Raw genomic sequence first — 8,690 nt, 5'->3', positions numbered from 1 at the left:
AATTGCGGCCTTCAAGGCCCAATTCCCAAAAAAGTCAAAAAACGGCGTAGCCCACCATATCTAGGTCAGAGTGAATTAATATAGGGCACTTTTTCCAACGACCCTATAAATAGGGAGATTTTCCCCAAGTTCTGGGACACGTTCATTTATCACATACCTACATTCTCTCACATCAGAGAAAACTCCTAGTCTTGGAATGTGAGAAGATCTCACTTTTACCTTTCCGCACCTTTTACTCTCTTCCGTACACGTTCTAACTTGATCGTCAGAGGCGGAGCTCTTACCACCAAAAGTCTCTATTATTTTGCAGGTATAGACAGAAGACTCCAGACTTAGTGACGTAACTCTCCCGAGAGACCAAAAAAACCCCAAAACAACTTATTTATGAATCAATTTTATTTCAAAAAATAAATAAATAAATAAATAATAAAAAAAACATGGATGAGACAACCCACCTAATTTATTTCAATTTTGTTGGCATATCTTCATCCTCGCTAAGTAAAACACTATTTCACCACCATCATTATCACTTTCCTGCACCACTGCAACTGTTCATATTTTCTCTCTCCTTAATCACACTCTTTTCTTCCTTTTCAATCAACATTGGCAACTTATTGATCCAAATTCCTTTATCAACCCCTTTGTAACATCATACCCAGTTCTCAAGTTTCAAGTGTATTATCGAGATGGCTTCATGGTTGTCCTTAAATGGGATATACTCACTCTTTCTACCAAAGTTCATCGCCAATATCCCGATGTCAATGATGGGCGAACACACTATTATTAAGATTTCAATTTGATTTTCTTAAAACATATATACTTTGAGTCGTATTAACATATGGGGGGAGTTAAGGGGTTTTATTTTTAAGGATTTTTTGGCAATTACCACCTAAAATTGTTGCTGTTTTAGCAATTATCACCTACTTTTTTTTTTACCACTTACTATTTTTTAAAACATCAAAACTTTCCACCTACTTGGCTTTGAGCCGAAGTGTGATGTCATGTGGGGTCCAATAACTACCTTCTCATCCTATTTACCTCTTTTTCTTTCATTCTCTCTCAATTTCTCTTTCCCCTATATTGTACTACTTAAAAAATTGGGGAAAAACTTCATATTAAATTACATATTTATGTTAATTATTTCACAAATTGATGTTTTTCCCTAATTTTAAGAGGAGTACAATACAAGAAAATAAGAAATTGAGTGAGAAAGAAAGAAAGGGAAAAAAGAGTGGGAAAGTAGTAAGTGGGCCCCACAATAACGTCACATTTGAGTTGAGAGCCAAGTAGGTAGGAAGCTAAGTTTTGATGTTTTAATAAAAATATTAGGTGATAAAATTCAAAAATAAAAAAAAAAAAAAGTGTAAAAAAAATAAAAAAAAAGTGTAAAAAAAATAAAAATAAAAACCTTGTAGGGGGTAATTGCTAAAATAGCTACAATTGTAGGTGGTAACTGTCAAAATTTCCTAGTTTTAACTATGTTACTGGGGAAACAAGCGTTGTACATTCCTTTTTGTTATTCTACGCAGGACGTCCGCCTCTCTTAAGTGACATTGGTGTCTAATCTATTAGCTTCCAATTAGTTTACCCTAATTCTTAGGGGTAGATATAATTGGAAACATGTTCGATACGTAATGAAATAAAAAAAAATGAATAATTGGCTTTTATTTTATATTGTTGGTTGTGTTTTAAACTCAGAGCTAAAGATAGGATGAATGATGCTAGGTTGTATGCATGTTAGTGTGTTTCCTTTTACACTTAAGTACTACCCATTGTTGATTTTTGTACTATGTGTGTTTAGGGTAAAAATACCCCCAACACGTGGTCCAATCCCATAGAAACACGTGGCCTAATTAAAGGGCAAAACGTGTCCCTATGTAAAGATGACGCGTGCAAAGGCACAAAGAGCACTCAAATCCCGAGAAAGTGATGAGTGACTTTTATGTCACTTTTAGGGGTCCTTTTAATGTTGTTTTCTAGTTATTTTCCAAATTATATCTCTCTTTTTAGTCTTTATTTCACTTATTTGCTCATTCTCGTCTTTTGTCTTTCAATTTGAGTATTTTGGTATTTTTTAGCGATTTTTAGTTTATTTTCGTAATTTATTTATTTTTCTTATTCTCCAATGTTTTAGGTCTTGGTTCTAGTTAATAATAATCTTCTCGTTTTCCTCCTTTTATTTTCTTTTATTTTCAAGGTTGTTTTCTTTATTTTATTTAATTTCATTTTATTTTATTATTTCTTTTAGCTTTAATATTTTATTTTACTTTAATTTTATCCTTATTTTATTTTAGTTTAACATTTTATTTTAATTTGTTTTACTTTATTTTTATTTTTATTTTATATGTCGATCCACCCTCATGTTTGGTTTTGTTTGTAGGAACGTTCGGGCCAAGGCTTGATTATAATCAAAGTCATATTCGAAAGTCCAAGGTCAAATGTTCTAACAAGCAATGTCGAACTCCCTCACTCCCTTGCCATATGCCAAGCTACTGCCAATTTGCTATCCCCTTCCTACACTCAACAATCACCTATCCTCCACCACACCAAACCTTCAACATTTCCCTACTCCGCACCACACTACTCCCCTACTCCATTTCCTTCCCTCCACTCACTATACCACAATCACACAACATCACAGCCTCAAGTTTACCACCAAACCACCTCCAATCATCACCAGCAATCACCACCGCATTCCCACACTCAAAATCACCACAGCGCACCACTATTTAGCCACCATTCGCAGCGTGGCAGCCGCTGCTCCCAGCCATCAACCCATTCACGACCACCACGCACCATTCTCCACCTTTTACACCCAGCAACAGCCACCAGTCCAACTTCAACAAAGCCCCAACAGCAGCCGCAATCAACAACACCCTTTTCTCACAAACTTAAAATTAATAACAGCAACGCAACAAACGCCTAACCCCCTTCCCCATCTTGATGAGTCTATTTTGCATGTTTGTGACCCTTCTATCCATGAGTCTTTGGACTACTTTGAGGTTATTTCTGTTATATTCATTGAAGGAGTAACCAAGCATTATAGCCTTTTGAGAGAGTTCATTGGCAATGCTTCATGAGAAAGGGATGATTTTGAGAGAAACGTTTATCCTTTCATGCATGGTTTAGAGACTGTAGGCTTTGAGGATATTGAGGGAGTTGTTGTTTATCGATGTGACAGAGAGGATATGAGGTTATTTCTCTTGGAGAGTTTTTGTTTGAGGGAGATGTGAGTCATGAGTGTTCTTTTGAGGATTCTATGATTGATTTTTATGCCCTCATTGGTGATGTGAGGCTTTGTGAGTCAATTGTTTCTCCTTCCCTTCCTCATGTCCCCTTTTCAAAGAAATTTGACCACATCCCTACTATCCTATGTTCCTCCCCTCTTTTGTCTTAGAGCCGATTGACGACCCTCTTCTTTGATGAGACTCTTTCTTCTCATCTTCTAATTATTGAGGAAATGGGTGATTGTGCCACCCAAAAAGATTTAGAGGAGGTTTTTCCTTTTTCTTCTTCTTCTTTTTCTTCTTCTTCTTCTTCTTCTTCCTCATCTTCTTACTTTCTTAATTTTTTTTTTCTTCTTTCTTTTGGCATCTTCCTCCTCACCTGCGTGCGATAGTCTTGTTGCACGTATTCCTCCCGTCATTTGCCTACCGCTCATCCTATGAAATGTGTAGTAGTGCATTTGACAAGATCTTGCGTTCGTTGTAATATTATTTACTAGAGCGGTCTCTCTTGGACGTTAAACAAGCCTTTCTCGGGAAGTAACCTAAGTTTTATTGCTTTCATTTTCCTTTCTTTTTAGATTAGATTTTCTCTAATGGAAATGTTTGTGTGCCTTTTTCTAGGTACATGACTTAATATACACTTATGCATTGGTTTGGATCAAGAATTAAGGAAGTTTGACGACTATTTTTGCTAGCATATGGAAACCAAGATTCAATTTCAGAGGAAATTCGCTTTGAAAGGTTAAATTGGGTCTTTTGCGGGTATTTACACCCACCAATACTCGGTAATATCTTTCCTAGCTCTTTCTCTAATGGTTGGTGACTTGGTAGACATGCGTTGGTTTGTTGGATTGATTTCTTTCTTTTCCCCTCCCTTGGACTATGTTTGAGCATGTTGTCTCATTCAAGCTTGGGGGAGGGTATTCTATCATGTTTGGTGGGATGTTGATTCATATATGCCATGCACTTGAGTATATGCATTTCCATGTCTTTTCTTATATTTCGGAAAAATCTAAAAAGATTTTATTTACTTTCAAGGTAATTTTGGCAAAATGTATTTTGTTTGTTCTTGTTTTGGACATTCTATTTTGGGACTTGTATTCTTGAATGTTTTGTTTCCTAAGTGGTAAATGTGTGCACGGTTTGAGAGTGTCATTGATTGATTCTAGGATATTATATACTAAGGTAGCCGGTTTAAGAACTTTTGGGTTCCTTAGTTCATTGCTTGTGGTAAGATGGAGTTGCTCTCTATAATGGATTTGAAGCCCTTTATTTAGTTGGTAATTGCTTAATATCCCTTGTGAGCTTCATTTGTTCTAGCCTTTATCATCTTGTTGAGTGGCAATTAAGGATCCTTAGCTATGCATGTCTTAATCCTTGTTTTGACCTCTTGCTCCCAAGATCGTGACCGAGCCGCTCTAAGGGAGGACAAGGGCATTATTCATTTTCTTTATCTTCTTTTTGTTTTGTTACATATTTTGTTTTTATTTTGCATTTTCCTATCTTGCTACCCCTTTGAGCCTATTCCTTTTCTTGATTATGAGCCACATTACAAGCCTTATGACCTTTTGTTTCCCTAACCTTTAGTTTTGTGAAGCATTTTGGTTTGAGAGTATGTTTTGTGTTGTGATGGTTTGAATGAAAATGAGAAAGCAATATGCTCTTTTAGACCAAGCAAGAAAGTAAATTGTATATATTGTGTTTAATAAAGCAATTGCATTCAAGAAAAAGTTGTCCATAGTTATATAAGCCAAGGACACCAATATTTCAATCATAAAAAAAAAAAAAAAGATAATCCATAAAAATTTGATTCGTTTTTCTTCCCTTGTTTAAGCATTAAGGACAATGCTTTGCTTAAGCTTATGGGGGAGCATTCCTTCATTTTTGTATATATTGTGTGTTGGTGTTGAATAATCTTGGGGGAGATGGCATTATTGGTATTTTTGTTTGATGTTTTGTGACTTCTTGAGTTTGTTTTTGAGAGTTGGCTGCTCTTTTGCTTCACTTAGGAATTATCACCAAATTTCTCAAATTTTTACCCCGCCTTAACCCTTAACCTTACGTTACAACCAATAAAATACCCTTAAACCCTTGAGGGTTGAGTCAATATCAGTGGAGGGAGATAGTTGTCAAGCCTTTGGAGAGAGTGTGCATGGTAAGATGTCGGGATTAACTTCTCAAAGTTCTTCATTTTCTTTATCTTTTTCCGGTTCCTTCAAGGAATCATGAGAAGCTAGCTTAAGGGTTGATTTGAAACTAGTGGAGAGAACGCGGACCAATTGGTTGGAGCGAGGGTGGATTGAGTCCTCATTAGCTCTCTATGCTTAGCATATGTTATGTTTCAATCAACCATTGACATCTTGGAACGCGCATACATTTGTCTATTTAGAAAAGGTTGCATTCATTGGTGCTTGTTCTTATCTCTTATCCAAATATGACCTCGTGTTTTCTTTTTCTTTTTATGTTTCTTTTTCTTTTCTTTTTATTGTCTTGCCTTGGTTTTTGTCAAGAGTTGTGGGTTAAACTCTTAGGAAACCCACACGAGAGCACACTCGTCCTCTAGGGCGATCTAGAGGTTTATAGGGCTTGTCTTTTGTTGCTAAAATTGACTGTGATTCCTACGAAAGTGAGTTAGTGTACATTCTTATCTCCTTTAGTGTCTTAGCTTTTCTTGAATAATTCACTCCTTTTCTCTCGTGTTTCGTGTTAATTTGCTCGAGGACGAGCAAAAGATTAGTTTGGGGGAATTTGGTAAGTGACTTTTATGTCACTTTTAGGAGTCCTTTTATTGTTGTTTTCTAGTTATTTTCCGAATTATTTCTCTCTTTTTAGTCTTTATTTCACTTATTTGCTCATTCTTATCTTTTGTCTTCTAATTTGAGTATTTTGGTAATTTTTAGCAATTTTTAGTTTATTTTCGTAATTTATTTATGTTTCTTATTCTGTAATGTTTTAGGTCTTGGTTCTAGTTAATAATAATCTTCTCGTTTTCCTCCTTCTTTTATTTTTATTTTTTTATTTTCAAGTTTGTTTTCTTTATTTTATTTAATTTCATTTGATTTTATTATTTCTTTTAGCTTTAATATTTTATTTTACTTTAATTTTATCTTTATTTTATTTTAGCTTTAATATTTTATTTTACTTTATTTTTATTTTTATTTTATATGTCGATCTACCTTCGTGTTTGGTTTTGTTTGTAGGAACGTTCGGGTCGAGGCTTGTTTATAATCAAAGTCATAGTCGAAAATCCAAGGTCAAGTGTTCTAACAAGCAAAGTCAAACTCCCTCACTCTCTTGCCATATGCCAAGCTGTTGCCAATTTGCTATCCCCTTATCCTACACTCCACAATCACCTATCCTCCACCACACCAAACCTTCAACATTTCCCTGCTCCGCACCACACTACTCCCCTACTCCATTTCCTTCCCTCCACTCACTATACCACAATCACCCAACATCACAGCCTCAAGTTTACCACCAAACCACCTCCAATCATCACCAGCAATCACCACCGCATTCCCACACTCAAAATCACCACAGCGCACCACTATTTAGCCACCATTCGCAGCGTGGCAGCCGCTGCTCCCAGCCACCAACCCATTCACGACCACCACGCACCATTCTCCACCTTTTACACCCAGCAACAGCCACCAGTCCAACTTCAACAAAGCCCCAGCAGCAGCCGCAATCAACAACACCTTTTTCTCACAAACTTAAAATTAATAACAGCAACGCAACAAACGCCCAATTGCGACCTATTCTGCCGCGGGCGCGGACAACCTATTTTAAACTCAGTATTTGAAACGGGAGATGCCAAGGAGATGCTTGGGAGAAGGCGCGGCTCAGGCCACCGCAGGCGCGGCCTATTCTTCCACAGGCGCGGTCTTCGAGGTGTGTAAAAACCGTATCACGAGCTCCTCATGTGATATTTATCAAGATCGAGCGGCCAAGATTATTTGCTTATAATTATTGATGGTGCTGATTTGATGATGGAAGATTCAATGGTGATTGATGATGGTGGAGAGCGGTTGTGATATAAAATGATTTAGAGCAGCCATATGTATCGGAGAAGAAGAATAGGGGGGGTCTGATTCTATTCGTGGGTTTTCGTTGTTTTTATTCCCCTTTTTAATTTCTTTTTCCTTTTTATTTTCATTTTTTATTTTTAGTTTTGTTATTTAATTATTTTGGTTAGTTTTATTTCTTCTTATTAACTTGTAATATAAATACCCTTTGGGGTTTATTACTTTCTTAAGAATTATTCTTATTAGATTAGTTTAGCCTCTCTTTTATTTTCTCTTTCATAGGGTTAGATTAGGATTCTCTCTCTCTAGTTTAGGAGTAGTTTTAGAGAGAGAAAGCTTGGATTTCTTGGAATTTTGAGAGGTTGAAGAAGCAATTTGTGAATTTTTTCTTCACATATATTCTATGAGTCTTTCTAACTTTCTCTCATCTTTATTGTTTTCCTTTAATTCTTGTTTGATCTTAATTCCTTGTGGATTAGAGTTGATTATTTAGTTTAGTTGTTTGATTCTTGCTTTATTTCTTATTTTACCTTGTTTTCTATGCTGTAGTTCATCATGTTAGCTTAGATTTTATTCTAGTGAAATGGATGAAGGTTATGTTGATGAATTGAATAATAGATTGTGATTAATATGTGATTGATTCTTGATTATTGTGTGTGGATGATGCTTATATGGATTAGAATATTTCTAGCTAATTGATTCTATGTTCTTAATCGTGCTTTTAATCAATTTTGCGGAAGTGAGTTGTTTGAGAGTCTAAATTCTTCCATACCTATGCTAGGCTAGTTACACGATAGTGAATTAGTTTAGTAGGATAATTAGCATGCTTAATTGCACGAGAGTGAGTTGAGTGTGTTGATTGTTCCTAATTGAGGTCATTTTCATCTAATTTCAATGTTGTTGTTGAATGCATTAATGTAATTGGACTCCACTTTCCCTAGTTTTAGTTGTTTGCTCTAACAAGTGGAGGAAAACTTCTGCTAGAATGGTAGAAGTTCCTACTGAAAAGGAATCTGTAAGGATGTTCATCAAGAACCTCCAAGAGAAGTATTTAAAGCATTTAAAATACCAACACAAGTTGAATACTTTCAAGGCCGTCTATAACATAGGCATTGACATTGAAGATGACCTCGCAAAACAAAAAGCTACTAACAATAGTAACAACAGTGGCTGGAAAGGAAAGAAGAACGACAATCCTTCTTCTTCCGAAAACACCTACTCTAGTAACAATATTAGTACCTTTGACCTTAATGATGTCTTAGCCATGGATAAACAAGGACCTAAAAAGAAACCCAAAAGAGAATTCACACCTATCAGAATGACCTACGATGTTGCTTTCGATCGTCTCTATGATTGAGGATTAATCAAACCTATTGGTCCCACTGAAGATCCAACACCAGAAAAGCGATCTTCAAGATGGAATCCCAACTCTTATTGT

The sequence above is a fragment of the Chenopodium album genome, chromosome 12, assembly GCF_948465745.1.
Source record: "Chenopodium album chromosome 12, dcCheAlbu1.1, whole genome shotgun sequence".
Classification (NCBI taxonomy): Eukaryota; Viridiplantae; Streptophyta; class Magnoliopsida; order Caryophyllales; family Amaranthaceae; genus Chenopodium; species Chenopodium album.
Note: the sequence above shows the minus strand (reverse complement) of the source record.